Raw genomic sequence first — 20,243 nt, 5'->3', positions numbered from 1 at the left:
ATTTGGAAGATCAGGAATAAGTCACAACCTTCCACGCTCCCTCCTATTTCCTGGTTTCTTCTCATCCTGGTTGCAGTTCGGTCCAAACTGGGAACGCTGTGGCTAGCACCAAATAATGATTTGAAACAACCGTTTGGTTCGATTTGGAACCACGGACTGCAAACCATGAATGGTTAAGAATTCACGGTAACCACCGCTTCCTGATCTGGGCCTCGAGGCAAACTGTAGTTAGAGGAAACCAAGTCATGGAGTCAGGAAATGAAAGGGATTTATAGGGATTTTTCAAAACTGCATCTGTGTCATCGTGCTGTCTCGTGTGTGTGCGGTCAAAAGGCTAAAGCATTTTCTTGTGGCTTTAAAAATGCCCTTGAAAAATTCTTCCTTCCTTCCTCTTCCCAGCTTAATAAATTATGTCCTTTTTTCCCTGACATTCACAAATCAGTTGTTGAGGGTGAGGGGCTGCTCTGTTTTCATGTCATAAATAACCAAAGCCACAACACACACACACACACATAATACAAGGAGTGTCAAACATGTGGCCTGGGGGCCGAATCAGCCCCCCCGGAGAGCTCCTATCAGGCCCCCGAGCAACTGGCTGTCATCTGCTTCCTTCTCCCTCTCTCTTGCTTCCTTCTGCATCACAGCTTGCTTTGCAAGGCTTGCTCAATCGCACAGGAGCTACAGAGCAAAGCCTCTGTTTTCTCCATTGGCTGAGGCTCCTCTCTTGAGGAGGAGGAATAGCTTGCTTTGTCAGGTTCTCTCATATCTCTCATATCCCATATATCTGCCAACTAATCTTAGATAGGCACACACATGGCCCCGGCCCAACCCGACACGGCCCGGCCCAACAAGGTCTCATTTATGTCAGATCCGGCCCTCGCGGCAAATGAGATTGACACCCCTGCTGGAGGAGTCGCAGCGAGCATGGGAACGTATGCAAACCTGGTTGCGCCATGGAGGCCTCTGTGGACTTACTAGGGTTGCCAAGTCCAATTTAAGAAATATCTGGGGACTTTGGGGGTGGAGCCAGGAGACTTTGGGGGTGGAGCCAAGATCAAGGCTGTGACAAGCATAATTGAACTCCAAAGGGAGTTCTGGCCATCACATTTAAAGGGACGGCACACCTTTTCAATGCCTTCCTTCCATAGGAAATAATGAAGGATAGGGGCACTTTCTTTTGGGGCTCATAGAATTGGACCTCCTGGTCCAATCGTTTTGAAACTTGGGGGATATTTTGGGGAGAGGCACTAGATGCTGTACTGAATATTTGGTGCATCTACCTCAAAAAACAGTCCCCCGAGAGTCCCAGATACCCGTGGATCAATTCTCCATTATTTTCTATGGGAATAAATCTCCACAGGGAATAATAAGAGTTCCAAGCAGACATTTCCCTCCCTCCCCCCCCCCCGCTTTCTGATGACCCTGAAGCGGGGGGAGGGCCTCCAAACCAGGGGATCCCCTGCCCCCACCTGGGGATTGGCAACCCTAGGACTTACGCTGTGGGAAAGGTTTGGGAATGAAAAGGCAGGACGGTGCCTCCCACGATGGAGGCAGAAGTGGGTGGAGCACCCCTTCTCCCCGCCTCAGATGCTCACCTGCCAGGTAGAGGGTTTTGAGCACGGGATCATTCAGCTTTGGCACAAACTTCAGGCGGGCGTTGCCACAAGCGATGGCGTGCTCAGATAGCAGGCATGTCGTGGGCAGCGACGGCATGATGGGCTCGTCCTCTTCCTTTGGTAACAGAGGCCGCCATTTTGGCATGTCCGCCCCTACGTTGGAGACGTTCTTGAGGGGAGAGCTTTGTTCCTTCACAGCCTCTCTTTGGGTATTATTCCTAAAAGCGACACCAAGCATGTTCCCTGCCCCTGATTGGCTACCAGTCCTGTGCAGGGCGCCACGCTTAGTCCCTGTCGAGGCCTGGCTGATATTCCTGTGGGAAGAGCTAGCCTCTTTCCTTGGCAGTGCCCAGCTGGCGTTCCTGTGGGAAGGCCTGTGCCCCCTGTTAAACTCCGCTCTGCTGGCATTCCTGTGCCAACTACCCTGCCTTTTCCTTGGCGCTGCCCAGGTGGCGTTCCTATGAGTAAACCAAGGCTTTTCTTTGGTCAGTGAGTGGCTGGCATTTGTAAAAGATGGGCCGAGCTTTTCCTCTGTCAGTGCCCGGCTGGCGTTCTTATGGGTAGAGGCAGGCTTCTTCCTGAGGGACATGCCAGGCCTTTTCCCTAGAGGTTCCTGGCTGGCATTTCTGTGAGGGAAACTAGGCCTCTTTTTCCCATGTGCTTGGCTAATATTCCACTGAGGGAGGACTGCCTTTTGCCCTGACACTGTCCAACTGGAGTTTGTGGAGGGTATAGGACGCTGTTTCCCTGGTCCTGCCCCACTGGCATTCCTGTGGGGAAAAGGGGTCGCTTTTGCTTGCTGCACCTGACTGACGTTCTTCATGACGGGGCTACGCTCCTTCCATGTTAGTGGGCGGCTGGCGTTTCTCTTCAGGGTGTTTTCCTTTCCTGACGACCAGCTGTTCTTCTTGTGGGGAAAGATGTTCTCTTTCTGTAGCTGAGCCCGGCTGACGTTTCTGTGAAGAAACCTGTGCGCTTTCCCGTCTTTTGTCCAACTGGCATTTTTGTGGGTGGGACCCGAGAGCTCCTGGCTTCCATTTCTGTGCCAAGGAGCTGGCCCTTCTGTTGTAGCGTTCCTCTGGGTGGTGACAGGTTCTTTTCTTCCCTGTATCCTGGGAGAGGTGCTGTGTTCCTTCCCAAGTGTTTTCTTGGCGTTTATCAACCCTGTGTGAAGATGTGCATGGGAATTATAAGCACAAAATGATTTGGCACCCACAATACACCACTTCCAGTTACCAGGGTGTTTTTTTTTTTTTTTGGTAGCAGGAACTCCTTTTCATATTAGGCCACACACCCCAATGTAGCCAATCCCCCAGGAGTTCACAGAGCTCTTCTTACAGGGCCTACTGTAAGCTCCAGGAGGATTGGCTACATTGGGGCGGGGGTGTGTGTGTGTGGCCTAAAATGCAAAGGAGTTCCTGCTACAAGCCCTGCCAGTTACCCTCCCAAAGTAGGAACTGTTCCTATTTAACATGGGAAACCATCCACCAATTTAATGTGAGACAACTTTTGTTTGGTCTTAAAGGTGCTTTAAAAAAACGTAAAGGTCGTCCCCTGCAGCATGATGTTTTCACGGTAGACTTTTTAAAGATACTACAGGACTCCAACTTTGTTCTGTCACGTCAGACCAATATGGCTGCCCACCTGGATCTAAACCGCTGCAGTGAGAGATTCAGCCTGCCTGGACATGGGGGGGGGGGAGGGGGCTACATCACTCTAAGTGTGCACAGGTGTGATCTCCTTGAATGGGACGCTTCTCTCTTAAGCTGAGAGCTGCCCTGGGACCCCCTCCTCTCTCCCTTTGTCTTCTCTTTTTCCTCACATGGCCTTCCATGGAAACACGCGTCTCTGCAGGTCTCTCCTGCAGAAACAGTGCCTTCATATTCCCGCACACATGATGTCAGATAGGGTGGCCATTTGTGATAGTATTCTGTACTGCATTTCATGACCTGAATTTAGAACTCAGTGCGGTTTTGCGCATCCGGGGAACCGCAGGTAATCGCGGATCACCTGAGAGAGGCTGGACGCTTCTGGGGAGCCAATGGGCGTTTAAGGCACGGATACTCAATGGCCCGGACTGGCCCGGACTCGGTGGGGGTGGAGTTTGATCCAGGTGCGACCTTATAAGCGGGGACCTAGCCCCGCCATGTTGTTTTGTTGTTATGTGCTAGTTCAATAAGCATCGTTATGGTTGAACGTCTCCGAACCCAGTATTTTACAGATAGGGAAAGTACTCTTTAGATTACGCTCCTCTCTCTCCTTTCAACTGCAACCTGAATGTGAACTGAATCAACTTGAATCAATGCAGGGATTTTTCTTTTCTTTTTTCTTTCTAGCAGGGTCTCCTTTGCATATTAGACCCAACCCCCCTGATGTAGCCAATCCTCCAAGAGAAGAAGAAGATGATATTGGATTTATATCCCACCCTCCACTCCGAAGAGTCTCAAAGCGGCTCACAATCTCCTTTACCTTCCTCCCCCGCAACAGACACCCTGTGAGGCGGGTGGGGCTGGAGAGGGCTCTCACAGCAGCTGCCCTTTCAAGGACAACCTCTGCCAGAGCTATGGCTGACCCAAGGCCATGCTAGCAGGTGCAAGTGGAGGAGTGGGGAATCAAGCCCAGTTCTCCCAGATAAGAGTCCACACACTTAAGAAGAAGAAGATGATATTGGATTTATACCCCGCCCTCCACTCCAAAGAGTCTCAGAGCGGCTCACAATCTCCTTTACCTTCCTCCCCAACAGACACCCTGTGAGATAGATGAAGATATTGGATTTATATCCCGCCCTCTACTCCGAAGAGTCTCAGAGCGGCTCACAATCTCCTTTCCCTTCCTCCCCCACAACACACACCCTGTGAGGTAGATGAAGATATTGGATTTATATCCTGCCCTCTACTCCGAAGAGTCTCAGAGCGGCTCACAATCTCCTTTCCCTTCCTCCCCCACAACAGACACCCTGTGAGGTGGGTGGGGCTGGAGAGGGCTCTCACAGCAGCTGCCCTTTCAAGGACAACCTCTGCCAGAGCTATGGCTGACCCAAGGCCATGCTAGCAGGTGCAAGTGGAGGAGTGCAGGAATTGGGAATCAAACCTGTTTCTCCCAGATAAGAGTCCACACATTTAACCACTACACCAAACTGGCTGACAAGGCTCTTTGTACAGGGGCTACATTAAGCTCCAGGCTACAAGCTACAAAAAAAGCCCATGAATTGAATTGAATTGAATTTTTCAATTTATACCCTGCCCTATCCCGCAAGCGGGCTCAGGGCGGCTTACAACATTAAAAACAACTTTAAAAATGAATCACTTCAAAAACATCATCACCACAGAAATGTTGATCAGATTCGAGACCAATAATCAGTAGAGGAAACCACACCATGTCGTGTAGGCTGGAAGCTTTCAACACAGCTTGAACACCTTGATGGTAGGATGCTGGGTGCTGGGGGAGCGACGGCTTCATAAGACACCTGCTGGATCAAGTAAAAGCCTGGTGGAAGAGCTCCGTCTTACAGGCCCTGAGGAACTTGGGTAGGTCCTGCAGGGCCTGGATCTCCAATGGGAGTTCATTGCACCAGGTAGGGGCCTGGACCGCAAAGGCCCCGCCCCTTGTCGAAGACAGCCAGGCCCAGGGAACACAAGAAGATGTTGTGTAGCTGACCGCAGCACCCGGGGGAGGGGGGCTCATATATGGAGAGGTGGTCTCGAAGATATGAAGAAGAAGACGAAAAAGACATTGGATTTATATCCCGCCCTCCACTCAAGAGTCTCAGAGCAGCTCACAATCTCCTTTACCTTCCTCCCCCACAACAGACACCCTGTGAGGAGGGTGGGGCTGAGAGAGCTCTCCCAGACGCTGCCCTTTCAAGGACAGAGTCTCAGAGCAGCCCACGATCTCCTTTTCCGGGAAAACTCTATGATTTTCCCAGACACTCTAGCCATTTGGGAGGGGAAACTCTATGTTACAATAGGTACCATAGGGTTTTCTCCTCCCAAATGGCTAGAGTGTCCGGGGAAACCATAGAGTTTCCCCAGAAACGCTTAGAGGGGCCGCGAGCAATGTCGCCAGTGCAATGACGTTACTTCCGGGTGACATCATTGCATCATGCATGCACAAAGTCCTTCGCTGGAGAACGTAGGGGACTCGGCAACCCTAAAGTTTAGCTTTGTTGCTATATCCTTTGTGGGAGATTTTATTGGCTGCACTCACTATAGCACTATGACTAGGCAAAACTCAGCTATATTAACCAACTATCCCAATACAAAGCACTTAGAAAATACGACGAATGAATGTACAAATTAGGTCAACACCACCTGATGTCCTCCAGTCCCACATATGGTTTACAGGCACATCCGCCCAGGGGCAGAAGGCAATTGCTTACGTCGGTGGCAAGCCAAAATGTTTTCTGCCATGTGCTCAGAGAATAAAAACAGAAAGTGTTGTTCCCTAAGAAGAGGTGCTGGGCTCCACGCCTACTGGCTTACCTAACACCGATGAGAGACGGCTTCTAGATTTCTGACGGAATTTGGAGGCAAGGTCTGGGAATGCACACACGGTTGTTTTTTGCTGCCAAGTCGCAGCTGAATTATGGTGACCCTGCAAGCCAGGGGTGGCCAAACCGCAGCTTGGGAGCCACATGTGGCTCTTCGCACATATTGTGTGGCTCTTGAAGACTCCATTGCTGTATCGGCCAATTTTGAGAAGGCATTTCTCTTTTTAAATTGCTTCTCCGAGCCAAAAGCCAATCTGCAGCTTGGAGAATGCATTTAAAGTTAAAGTTGCTTTCTTTCCATCTCTCCCTCCTTCCTCCCTCCCACACTTATTTCCTTCCTTCCCTCCCTCTCTTCCCTGCCTTCCCTCCTTCCTTCCCTTCCTTCCTTTCTTCCTCCCTCAGTTCCCTCCCTCCCTCTCTCCCTCCTTCCCTTCCTTCCCTCCCTCCCTCAAACATTTGACATTTATGTCTTGTGGCTCTCAAACATCTGATGTTTATTCTATGTGGCTCCTATGTTAAGCAAAGACTTCAAATGACCCTAATCTAAGGACTCCCTCCATTCTCTTATTCCCAATTTCTTTGTTACCTTTCTTGGGGGACATATCCCCTGTTTCAGCCAGGCTAACATTTGGCCCAGGGCGCGAGAATTCAGGTTTGGCAGCTGTGCTGTTAGTGTCTGTTTTCTTGGGGCCTAACCCCTTCTTTCCAGGTTTGGTAATTTCCTTCTTGGCCCCATCTCCTTTCCAAAGCTTTTGACCATCCTGGTGGGTTGGCTCCTTTCTCCTCAAGACACTGTTCTTTAGGATGGATGGTTTTCCTCCTTTCGGAAATGCTTCCTTTTCCCCTGTAACACTCTCCACAGCAGCTCCGGATTTCGGGGTCTCTGGGGAAAAGAACACAGAAGAAAAACTAGGATGCCACTATTCATGATTTTTAAAAAAGGTTCCTTCCTCCTATAAAAGTTAGGGCTCAACATTCCGCCTCTCTCTCTCAACATTCCGCCTCACTCGCTTAACATTCCACCTGACTTTCTCAACATTCCACCTCACACTCACAATATTCCGCCTCACTCTCTTAACATTCCATCTCACTCTCTCAACATTCCGCCTCACTCTCTCAGCATTCCACCTGACTTTCTCAACATTCTGCCTCTCTCTCAACATCCCATCCCACTCTACCATGACCATAAAACCATCAAGGAAGAGAATATACAGAGAGCAGCAGGCATAATCCTTAATAGCCTGGCCAGAGAGCAGGTTTACACCCCCACCCAACACCCGCCTGAATATATCACCTTTTCTTTATATAAAAGAACAGTTTTCATTCTTTCCTGCATGAGAAAAACAAAGTGATAGAATTTGGGGACGTGGCAATTGTAAGGGTACAACCTCCCCCTCCCGCCCCGCCTTGAAACTGAGCTGCCAGAAACAGTGACATACGAAGCAGGGCAAGTACACCGTGTCTTCATTATTATGCTCCTCCCAAGGGGTCTTTGTAACTACAAGCCCTACCTCCATACTAGGGTTGCCAAGTCCAATTCAAGAATTACCTGGCGACTTTGGGGGTAGAGCCAGGAGACTTTGGGGGTGGAGCCAGGAGCAAGGGTGTGACAAGCATAATTGAACTCCAAAGGGAGTTTTGGCTATCACATTTAAAGGGACTGCACACCTTTTAAATGCCTTCCTTCCATTGGAAATAATGAAGGATCGGGGCACCTTCTTTTGGGGCTCACAGAATTGGGCCCCCTGGTCCAATCTTTTTGAAACTTTGAGGGTATTTTGGGGGGAGGCACTGGATGCTATACTGAAAATATAGTGCCTCTACCTCAAAAAACAGCCCTCCAGAGCCCCAGATACCCACAGATCAATTCATTATTTCCTATGGGAATCAGTCTCCATAGGGAATAACAGAGTTCCCAGCAGACATTTCCCTCCCCTCCCCCCGCTTTCTGATGACTCTGAAGCAGGGGGAGGGCCTCCAAACCAGGGGATCCCCTGCCCCCACCTGGGGATTGGCAACCCTACTCCACATCCCTGTATGTACACCACACACAGTGGTGCCATCAGGGACAGATTTGGGGGTGGAAATTCTCCGGGGCACCTGTTCCCAGGGTTGATGAAGAGGCAAAGGCAGTCTAGCTTTGCATCTGAACTATAAAACACTGAACTGTTCAGGTGACAAGACACATACGACAATGCGATCGCAATAAAAGTATTTGTCCCAGGGTCAGTGTCATTCAGTTTTCTTTGACAGAACGTTAGCTGAACAAACAAGGCTCCTACCCGGTGCATGGGGGAGTCTACATGGCAGTAGGTGGTCCCTCAGGTAACCTGATCCCCAGACGTTGGGCTGTAAAGAAAATACCCTGCACCAGGGCTGACTCTAGGTTTAGGGAGAGAGTGGCTAGGGCAGGGGTGTCAAACATGCAGCCCGGGGGCCGAATCAGGCCCCCCCCCAGGGGGCTCCTATTAGGCCCCCGGACAATTGGCTGTCATCTGCTTCCTTCCGCATCATATGAACATATGAAGCTGCCTTATACTGAATCAGACCCTTGGTCCATCAAAGTCAGTATTGTCTTCTCAGACTGGCAGCGGCTCTCCAGGGTCTCAAGCTGAGGATTTTAGCGCCTACTTGCCTGGACCCTTTTTGGAGATGCCGGGGATTGAACCTGGGACCTTCTGCTTACCAAGCAGATGCTCTACCACTGAGCCACCGTCCCTCCCCAACACAGTTTACTTTGCCGGGCTTGCTAAATTGCACAGAGGTTAGAGAGCAAAGCCTCTGTTTTCTCTATTGATTGAGGCTCCTCGCTTGGGGAGGAGGGGCGTGAGGGATAGCTTGCTTTGCCAGGCTCTCTGAATCATACTATAATAGAAGAAACATCAGGGTGAAACTATAAACCAAGGGTGTCTAACTTATTTGTTATGAGGGCCAGCTCTGACATAAATGAGACCTTGTTGGGCTGGGCCATGTCAGGTCAGGCTAGGCCATGTGTATATCTTTTCAAGATTAGGTAGCAGAGATATAAACTTTATAAAGGACAAACACAATTAAAGATTTTTTTTAAAATGTAAAACATGCTTAAAATGTTAACACTTGTTGGTCTTAAAGGTGCCTTCTTTGTATTTCTTCCTCGGGATCCAGAGAATTGGGCAAAGGAAGCTCTGGCTCTTTCCCTCCCTCCCCGTGGGAACTGGGGGTGAGGAGCCTCAGCCAAGAGAAGAAAAAGAGACCTGTTCGATTGAGTAGCTCTGCTGTGCGATTGAGAAAGCCTGGAAAAACAAGCTCTGCCTTCCCCGCTTCATCCCCAAGGGAGGAGCCTCAGCCAATAGAGTAAAATAGAGTTTTTGCTCAGTAATTCCTGTGCAATTGAGCAAGCCTGGCAAAGCAAGCCGTTGCAGAGAAGGAAGCAAGAGGGAGGGAGAAGGAAGCAGATGACAGCCAGTCATTGGGGTGCCTGATAGGAGCCCTCCAGGGGCCTGGTTTGGTCCCTGGGCCACATGTTTGACAGCTCTGCATAAACACTATTCTATCAAAGCATTTATTACAAGAAAATAATGGGGTGATGAGAAAAACTCTGTGGCCTCTACCTCTAAGTAGCCTCTACTTCTAAGCAGTCTATAATGAGAACTATAAGTATGCACAAAGGCACTATAGTATTCCAAAGCCTCTGTCTTTAGGCAGACTGCAATAAAATACACAGGAGTGCACAAAGGCACTTTGACATAACCTCTCCTTCCAAACAGCCTGCACTGAAATGAATCCAAACAGTCTGCAGTAGAATAAATCAGAGCGTACACAGTGCACGCAGGCACTTTTCAAAGGTTAAAAGTTTGCATGTGACTCATAAACCAAAAGATTAGAAAACGTTTCCTCTATTATAGCTTTGCTTAAACTCCGGGAGCCCCTTTTTTTCCTTCCGTGCTCTCTCGATCATATAGCAGAACTGCTGTGCCAAGCTTCTCTTCCTTCTATTGGCTGAGGCTCCTCCCCCTCCTGGTCCCCTGGGGAAGGAAGGAAAGAGCCAGAGTTTCCTCTGCCCCGTTCCCCGGCTCGCACAGGAGAGATACAAAGAAAGACTTTTAAGACCGAGGAGTGCTGATATTTTAAGCATTTCTTTTTAAAAGTTTTTAAAAGCCTTTAACTACGTTTGTCTGTGTGCTTTGTAAAGTTTATATCTCTGCTACTTGGTGTTACATTTTACGACACACATGGCCCGGCCCGACAAGGTCTCATTTATGTCAGATCCAGCCCTCATAACTAATGAGTTCGACACCCCATTTCTATGGCATTATCATCTGCGGAGGTTTCCAACCTTCCCCAAACCCCTCTCTGATGAGGATCTCCCCTCCCCCCCAATCTCCAAGAATTTCCCAATCTAGAGTTGGCAACTTTAGCAGAAGCAGACTCTGGAAAGGTAGTAAAAGCAGAACTCTCTTCTGTTTTGCATTCCCGCCCCCACTTCTGAATAAGCAAATTTGAGTTGCCAATCCCCAGGTGGGAGCAGGGGATTCCCCCCCCCCCACCCCCGGCTTTGAGCCCCTGCTTCAGGGTCATCAGAAAGCGGAGGGGGGAGGGAAACGTCTGTTGGGCACTCCGTTATTCCCTATGGAGGCCAATTCCCATAGGGTATAACGGATAATTGATTTGCGGGTATCGGGGGCTCTTGGGGGGGTGCTGTTTTTGATGGTAGAGGCACCAAATTTTCAGCATAGCATCCAGTTTCTCTCTTCAAAACACCCTTCCAAGTTTCAAAAGGATTGGACTAGGGGGTCCAGTGCTATGAGCCTCAAAAGAAGGTGCCTCTATCCCTTCTAATGAAGGGAGGGCATTCAAAAGGTGTGCGGTCCCTTTAAATGTGATGGAGTCCAACTGTGTTTGTCACAGCCTTGCCGCTGGCTCCACCCCCACTGTCTCCTGGCTCCACCCCCAAAGTCCCCAGATATTCCTTGAATCAGTCTTGACAGCCCTAAAACAAATGGATACATTTTTGACAGGTCAAGGTGGCAAAGACCTCTCTGCCGCTGGAACCCAGGGGTGCACGTCTGGATAAATGGGATATTTGTTTGTCAAATTTATACCCTGCCCTCGTCCTTTATTTTAAAAAAGCACTCTGTGCTACGTTTCAAAAACCCTGGGAGGATATTTGCATTCCAATCCAGCTGAATAAACAAGAGAAGACAAAAACAAAGAGCACTTAAACACGCACCCCAGAGCTCATCGTAGTAGCCACAACGCATACACACAGACACACAAGGAATACAGCAAAAGCCCAGAAGAAGAAAAAAACAAACCCAAACCCGGCAAACCCAAACTCTCAAAGGGAGGGGGGAAGATAATTTAGAATATAAAGTCCTGAAGGGTCTTCAAACCCCACCATTAGTTCGACCCAACAGGGCAGCTGTCTTGGTCTGAAGCACTGGAACAAAGGGCGCTTTTTAAGACCAATCAAGTTTTATTCAGAACGTCAGCTTTCGTGTGCTCTCTAAGCACGCTTCATCAGACAACACCTGATCCCCTCATCTGATGAAGTGTGCTTAAGAGAGCACACGAAAGCTGACGTTCTGAATAAAACTTGGTTGGTCTTCAAGGTGAAGCTTGACTCCTGCTTTACCCACAATTGATTCTTTCTGGTCTGAGGTGGTAAGCGGCTGCTGCGTCGGTCTGAGGCATGGCACTGCCTTGTGGTAGTTCACGCCCTCGCCAGTTCCATCTTGGCCCTAACCCTTTCCAAAGCCCTTTCCAGGCGTGGCCAAACTTGCTTAACATAAGAGCCACAGAGAATAAACATCAGATGTTTTAAGAGCCACAAGTCATGAACATCAAGTGTTTGAGGGAAGAAAGGAAGTCAAATAGATGGGGAAGGGGAGGTAGAGGTGTAAAGAAAGCAGCTTTAACTTTAGATGCATTCTCCAAGCTGCCAGCTGGCTTAGCTTGGAGAAGTGATTTAAAGAGACCAGTGCTTTCTCTAAGATGTGTGAAAGAGCCACAGTTTGGCCACCCCTGGCCCCTTTCCCTGTCAAGCTTCTGACGTTGCAGCTGTCACTCACCTTCTGCCACACCCTTTCCCAGGGCCGGCTCACCTGCCGTCGGTTGCTTTCGGTGTTTCCCCCGATGGGCCTCTCCGTGTGGGGCAGAAGATGGGGAGCTCAAGGCCTTGGCGGGGGTCTCGGGGGCTTTTCTGGCCGCCCAGCAGAGGGGAGCCCAGGCAGCCAGGACAAAAACGGAGAGGAGAAACAGCTTCATCATTTCGGCGCTCGCTCGCCTCTGGCTCGGCTGTTCTGCGGGCAAAGATCCCCGCTAGACGCATAGCCCTGTGAAATGAGAAGGGTTTTATTCTCCTGTTCCCCACAACTGTGACTTGAGGGGAAGGAAGAGGGAGGGGGAGCAGGATCTGGACTGGAGCGAAGGGGGGAGCGCTCTGGCAGGGCGAGGGGGGGAGCTGCGGCAATTAAGGCCAGTCGGGGATCCGGCCCGCCAAGATACAGGGGCGCTTGTCTATTAACACCTGGCGGGGCTCCTAGGCCTCGCACCGATGAATGGGCCTACTGTGTGTCCACACAACCCACTACTGTCCAGAAACCAGGAGCCGCTCCTGCGAAGAGGGCGATTTGACACCCCCAGAGCCGCCCTGGGCCCTCCCGACACAGTGCTGAGTCTGTGGCTGGAGAAACAGCCTCCTTCGGATGGAGCGGCCTGGATTTTTTTACAGCTGAAGGCCTCGTCGGTGCTCTGTTTGGGAGCTGGGAAATTTGTGAAGGTTCTCTTGAATAAGCTCTTTTTGGTCAGGTTTTTTTTTTTTGAGGGGGGGGGGCATGATGATAGTGTTGCAGGAGAGGCTAGGATTGCCAATCCCCAGGGGTGGGCAGGGGATCCGCCAAGAAGAAGACGAAGAACAGTGTGATGCGGCGGAAAAAAAGGCAATTTTGGGCTGTATCAACAGAAGTGAAGTGAGGGTGTCGCTTTACTCTGCTCCAGGAAGACCTCACCTGGAGTATTGTGTTCAGTTTGGGGATATCCATTTTAAGAAGGATATAGAGAAGCTGGAACGGGTCCAGAGGAGGGCGACAAAGATGGTGAGGGGTCTGGAGACCAAGTCCTATGAGGAAAGGTTGAAGGAGCTGGGCATGTTTAGCATGGAGAGGAGGCGGCTGAGAGGTGATAGAATCACCATCTTCAAGTACTTGAAGGGCTGTCCTATAGAGGAGGGTGTGGAATAGTTTTCTGTGGCCCCGGAAGGCAGGACCAGAACCAGTGGGTTGAAATTAAATCAAAAAAGTTTCCGACTCAACATGAGGAAGAACTTCCTGACCGTTAGAGGGGTTCCTCAGTGGAACACACTTCCTCAGGAGGTGGTGGTCTCTCCTTCCTTGGAGGTTTTTCAACAGAGGCTAGAGGGCCATCTGACAGCAATGAAGATCCTGTGAATTTAGGGGGAGGTATTTGTTTCCTGCATTGTGCAGAGGGTTGGACTAGATGACCCTGGAGATCCCTTCCAACTCTATGATTCTAAGAAGAAGACTGCAGATTTATACCCTGCCCTCCTCTCGGAATCAGAAACTCAGAGCGTCTTTCAATCTCTTTTATCTTCTTCCCCCACAACAGACGCCCTGTGAGGCGGGTGGGGCTGAGAGGGCTCTCCCAGAAGCTGCCCTCTCATTAGGGCTGCCAAGGCCCGGCCCCCAGGCTGGGTGGAGATTCTCCCGCCTTGGAGGTTTGGTGGTTTGGACAGGCAGGGGGAACCTCCCCTGTCGTCGCCGGCGCAATGACATCACCTGGAAGTGACGTCATCGCGATGCCACGCGCCGGCCGCTTTAGGCATTTCCGGGAAAACTCCATGGTTTTCACAGATGTTCTAGCAATTTGGGAGGCAAAACTCTATGGTAGGGACTTGGCAACCCTACCTTTCATGGACAACTCCGCAAGAGCTATATTGACCCAAGGCCATTCCTGCAGCTGTAAACGGAATCAGACCCGGTTCTCCCATATAAGAGTCCACACATTTCACCACTACACCAAACTGGCTCTCCCCCCAGTTCAGGGTCATCAGAAAGTATGGGGGGGGAGAGGGAAATGTCTGCTGGGCACTCCATGATTTCCTATGGAGACCGATTCCCATAGGGTATAATGGAGAATTGATCCATGGATATCTGGGGCACGGGGGGGGGGGCGTGTTTTTTGAGAGAGAGGCACCAAATTTGCAGCACAGCATCTGATGGCTCTCCTCAAAATGCCCTCCAAGTTTCAGAAAAGGTGGACTAGGGGGTCCAATTCTATGAGCCCCAAAACAAGGTGCCCCCATCCATTATTTTTCCAATGGAGGGACATCATTTAAAAGGTGTGCAGTTCTTTTAAATGTGACAGCCAGAACTCCCTTTGGAGTTCAGTTGTGCTTGTCACAACCTTGTTCTGGCTCCACCCCCCAAAGTTTCCTGGCTCCACCCCCAGATACTTCTTGAATTGGACTTGGCAACTCTAGGAACGGCCTTTGAATTGTCTTTCAGTTGTGTAGGGTTCTGTGGAGACTTTCCAGGGACTGATCAACAAGACAATCCTCAATGAGAAGGCAAATGCTATGCTGGTGATGTTTAGGAAGGGGACTGGAAACAAATCAGCAAGGAACATAATGCCCCTGCGTAAATCCATGGGGCATGCGGGCTCATTTGGAAGAAGAAGAAGAAGAAGAAGAAGAAGAATAAGAAGAAGAAGAAGAAGAAGAAGAAGAAGAAGAAGAAGAAGAAGAAGAAGAAGAAGAAGAAGAAGATGATGATGATGATGATATTGGATTTATATCCCGCCCTCCACTCCGAAGAGTCTCAGAGCGGCTCACAATCTCCTTTACCTTCCTCCCCCACAACAGACACCCTGTGAGGTGGGTGGGGCTGGAGAGGGCTCTCACAACAGCTGCCCTTTCAAGGACAACCTCTGCCAGAGCTCTGGCTGACCCAAGGCCATTCCAGCAGCTGCGAGTGGAGGAGTGGGGAATCAAACCCGGTTCTCCCAGATAAGAGTCCACGCACTTAACCACTACACCAAACTGGCTCTCTGGAAGACAGTGTGCAGTTCCAAAAAGACCACTCTAGCATTGGAAAAGCTGCAGAAAGGGCCACTAAAACGATTAAGTGGATGGAACGCCTTCCTTACAAAGAAATGTTAAGGAGGTTAGAGGTCATTTGCTTGGAGGAATGATAACCAAGGGGTGACATAAGAACACAAGAGGATCAGGCCAGTGGCCCATCCGGTTCAACACTGTGTCACACAGTGGCAAAAAAAAACCACAAGTGCCATCAGGAGGTCCATCAATGGGGCCAGGACACTAGAAGCCCTCCCACTGTGCCTCTCTCCCAAGCACCAAGAAGACAGAGCATCACTGCCCCCAGAAAGAGAGCGCCAACAATACGCTGTGGCTAAGAGCCACTGATGGACCTCTGCTCCATATGCTTATCCAATCCCCTCTTGAAGCAGGCTATGCTTGACATGATAGAGGTATTAGAAAATGATGCATAGGATAGAGAAGGTAGAGAAAGAAGTAATTTTCTCCATTTCTCACAATACGAGAACTCGTGGGTGCTCAAGGAAATTTATGAGCACTATGCAAACCTGGGCAGCATAATAAAAAGTAGAGACATCACCCTGCCAACAGAAGTCCGTATAGTCAAAGCGATGGTATTCCCAATAGTAATGTATGGCTGTGAGAGCTGGACCATAAGGAAGGCCGAGCGCAGAAGAATAGATGCTTTTGAGCTGTGGTGCTGGAGAAGAATCTCGAGAGTCCCTTGGACTGCAAGAAGATCCAATCAGTCAGTCCTCAGGGAAATCAACCCGGACTGTTCCCTGGAAGGTCAGATGATGAAGCTGAAGCTCAAATACTTTGGCCACCAAATGAGAAGGGAGAACTCAATGGAGAAGATCCGGATGCTGGGAAAGACAGAAGGCAAAAGAAGAAGGGGATGGCAAAAGATGGGATGGCTGGACAGCGTTACTGATGTAACAAACACGGATTTGAGCAGACTTTGGAGGATGGTGGAAGACAGGAGGGCCTGGTGTGACTTTGTCCATGGGGTCGCAAAGAGTCGGACTCAACTGTGCCACTGAACAACAACAAAATGGTTAGAACAGATCAAATAAGGTACTTCTTCACCCCAAGAGTCATTAACACATGAAATTCACTGCCACAGGAACAGGTTTAGACTGGGTTTTGGCCACTGTGTGACACAGTGTTGGACTTGTTGGGCCACTGGCCTGATCCAACATGGCTTCTCTTATGTTCTTATGTCTGGGGCAGGGATGCTCTGTATTCCTGGTGACTGGAGGGCTCCTGGAGTTCTGGCCCTGCAGGTGGACCTTCAGATAGCTCCTGGGTTTTTGATGCAGTGTTGGACTGGATAGGCCATTAGCCTGATCCAGCATGGCTTCTCTATATGGTCTTATGTTGGGGCAGTGATGTTGGGTCAGGAAATATGGAAGATGCCCTGCTCAAACATGTACAGGAAGTGATGTCATAGCATGGGGGATTCCACTAAGAAAGGCTGAGGGTGTGTGATGAGTGGGAGGAGTAACGTTGCTTCTGGAGTTCTGGCTCTGCTGGTGGACCTCCTGATGGCACTTGGTTTTTTTTACCACTGTGTGTCACAAAGTGACTGGATAAGCCCTTAGCCTGAATCTAACATGGCTTCTCTTATGTCCTTAGGATGGAGGGACCATCCAACTGCATTGTGATGCCATCGCATCCCTGCAAAACTCCTTCCCCTCCCCAAATTCTGCTCTCCCTAGGCTGTCCCCAAATCTCCAGGAATTTCACAATCTACAGCTGGCAACCCCAAGCAAAGTTACACCTCCAGCTCATCATACTCGCACCCCCCAGCCTTTCTTAATGGAATCCCCCTTGCTATGACATCACTTCCTGTGCATGTCTTAGCAGGCCGTCTTCCATATTTCCCAGGCAGACAGGTCCATGGGAAGGCTATGAGGGAGAAAATGAGGCACTGCCTTGGAACAATTGCCCCAGCAGAAGTGACTAGTTTGTCCTCCATCTGTCTTCCAAGGCTGCCGGTTTTCTCCAAAGGAACCAATCTCTGTAGTCCAGAGAACCAGTTGTAATTCTGAGAGAACTCCGCATGAAGCTTGGAGGCTGGCGACCTTATCTTTACAGCAGACAGTCTCTTGTCCTGTACTAGAAAGACTGGGTCACACTTGTTTCTGCAGTGTTAGCACGCAACGTGAGGCAGAAGAACCAAAGTAGCATATATTGCATCCCAGAATCCCTTGCAGCGTGAAAGTTGGGCTGTATTTCTCAACCAGGGCCTGGCTTAGGGTTGCCAATCCCCAGGTGGTCAGGGTGATCAGAAAGTGATTCCATAGGCAGGGGTGGCCAATGGTAGCTCTCCAGATGTATTTTGCCTGCAACTCCCATCAGCCCCAGCCAGCATGGCTGCTGGCTGGGGCTGATGGGAGTTGTAGGCAAAAAACTTCTGGAGAGCTACCGTTGGCCACCCCTGCCATAGGGTATAATAGAGAATTGATCAGTTCGTATCTGGGGCTCTGGGGGGGGGCTGCTTTTTGAGATAGAGGCATAGCATAGCATCCTATGCCTTTCCTCAAAACACCCTCCAAGTTTCAAAAAGATTGGACCGGGGGGTCCTATTCTATGAGCCCCCAAAGAAGGTGCCCCTATCCTTCATGATTTCCAATGGGGGAAAGGCATCTAAAAGACATGCGGTCCCTTTCAATGTGATGGCCAGAACTCCCTTTGGAGCTCAGTTGTTCTTGTCGCAACTTTGCTCCTGGCTCCACCCCCAAAGTCTCCAGATATCTCTTGAATTGGACCTGGCAACCCTGGCTACAGGTTACATTTTCCACTTGTCTGCAATGAGCCCTGAGGAGGAGGAGCTGGAAGGGTTAACAGACCTGGAAGAGTTGCCAGCCAGTTCCTTGGCTGAACAAACAGCAGCTGGCCCATCAATCACTCTCCAGGCACCAGTGTCAGCTGTTGACGATCAATCTCTTCCAAGCTCTCCTCCTCCCATCTCAAGAGTTCGAAGCAGGCTCCGGAAAGAACTTTCAGAGCGAAGACATGAGGCACGCCGATGCTTCAGCTCTCTCAGCCCTGCGTTCTAGCAGAGTCACTGCCACCCAGGGAGCAGGTTGATTGAGACTCTCATATAGCTCTCACCCAGGACCTGGTAACCTTGTGGAAGCAACAAGTCTATTCTCTGGCTTGCATCCACACTCCTTCCTGATCCTGACCTGCTTGATTTAGTGGCACCCTGACCTTTTGGCTTTTGGAGATTGACTTCTGATTCCAGTTTGTGATTCTGCATTGGTGACTCGGCTCCTGCTTGACTTCCTGGACTTTGACCTTGGACTCCTGCCTGCCTGCACCCTGAGAACGTGACGTCAGTCATAGGAACATGGAAGCATCTCGTCTGTTTGCTCAGACTCACTGCCCCTGCTGAAAGCTAGAGGCTCTGCCACAATTGTTGTTTCTGGAATAGCACCTTCCCCCCTGGGAATTGTACATTTTCCATCTGGTAGCACATTTTTCACGGCCCTGGTTTCTGGTATTGGGAATGGCCTGGGAGGTAAAGGTAGTCCCCTGTGCAAGCAGCAGTCGTTTCCGACTCTGGGCCTATATGGTCTCTTCCAACTCTGTGATTCTCTGAAAATAGCAACCAGCTTTCTTAAATGAGGACACTTGGAACGTATGAGATCACCTTTTGCACTCTCAGGGACAGAGGAGACATTCATGCATCTGTCCCATTCATGTCTACAACAGAGCCCTGTGGAAACCCAAATTTAACATTAAACGTGGCAAACAGGTGAGAGGAGCTGAACCTTCCCTTCCCCTAATTTACTTCCCCATAGTTTGCAGAGTGGTCAAGCTGCAGTACCGCAGTCGGAGCTCTCTGCTCACGACCTGAGTTCGACCCCAGCGGAAGCTGGTTCAGGTAGCCGGCTCCAGGTTGACTCAGCCTTCCATCCTTCCGAGGATGGTCAAATGAGGACCCAGCTTGCTGGGGGGGAAGCGTAGATGACTGGGGAAGGCAATGGCAAACCACCCCGTAAAAAGTCTGCCGTGAAAACGTTGTGAAAGCAACGTCACCCCAGAGTTGGAAACAACTGGTGCTTGCACAAGGGACCTTTCCTTTCCTTTTGCCATTGCCTTCCCCAGTCATCTACACTTTCCCCCCAGCAAGCTGGGTACTCCTTTTACTGACCTTGGAAGGATGGAAGGCTAAGTCAACCTTGAACAGGCTACTTGAGCCCAGCTTCCGCCAGGATCAAACTCAGGTCGTTAGCAGAGCTTGGACTGCAGTACTGCAGCTTTACCCCTCTGCACCATGGGGAAAATGTACCCGTGTTTAATTATATACAGTGAAGACAACATTTTTTCTGCTTTCCTTCTCGACCCCAGATGCTAATTATTTTGACAACTTTAGAAGGATCTGTGAGTCACCACGCTGGATTTTGCCCCTCGCCTCCCAAGCTGGTTTTACTGACGCAGGCTTGGCAAAAATTACTGTTTAGCTCCAGAAACCAGCTTGGGATAAGATGGATCTTATCCTTCGACAATTAAGGCTGATTCATGGGAACAAGACGCGAAATGCACGAGATTCTGATAAGGAAACAGCATTGCGTGTCTTCCGAGTATAAACAGCAAAAAGGAATCTTCTGAGCCTTGACAGTGAAAAAACGGTGAAAGAACTTTTAAAAACATCCCTTGCAATTCATGCACTCTGCTGCTCAGCTTTTTATTCCGGCCTCCAGAGGTCTGGCTGGACCTAGATGACCCAAGCTGGCCCGATTTTGGAAGATTATGGAAGCTAATGAGAATCAGCCCTGGTTAGATCGAGATGGGTCACCGTTGTTAGCAGGGGTCGTTTTGTAGACAAATAGGTGTTGGAGCTCATTAGCATAACTCATTAGCATATGCTGCCCCCCACCAGCCAAAAGCAGCGCAAGAAAGGAGAGCCCCTGGCGAGCGAGGCCTGTTTGGGTTGGCTAGAGATCCAGACAGCCTAAGCAGGCCTCTCTCACCTGGGGCTCTCCTGGGCCACCCCATTCCCCCAGTTAAAAGACCAGCAAGCCATCCGCCAGCTGAAATCACATCAGAAGTGGAGAAAGGGTGGGGAGGCTTC

Source organism: Heteronotia binoei, chromosome 13 (genome assembly GCF_032191835.1).
Source record: "Heteronotia binoei isolate CCM8104 ecotype False Entrance Well chromosome 13, APGP_CSIRO_Hbin_v1, whole genome shotgun sequence".
NCBI classification, from domain to species: Eukaryota; Metazoa; Chordata; class Lepidosauria; order Squamata; family Gekkonidae; genus Heteronotia; species Heteronotia binoei.
The sequence above is the reverse complement of the archived record's forward strand: the minus strand, read 5'-3'. Positions refer to the sequence as shown.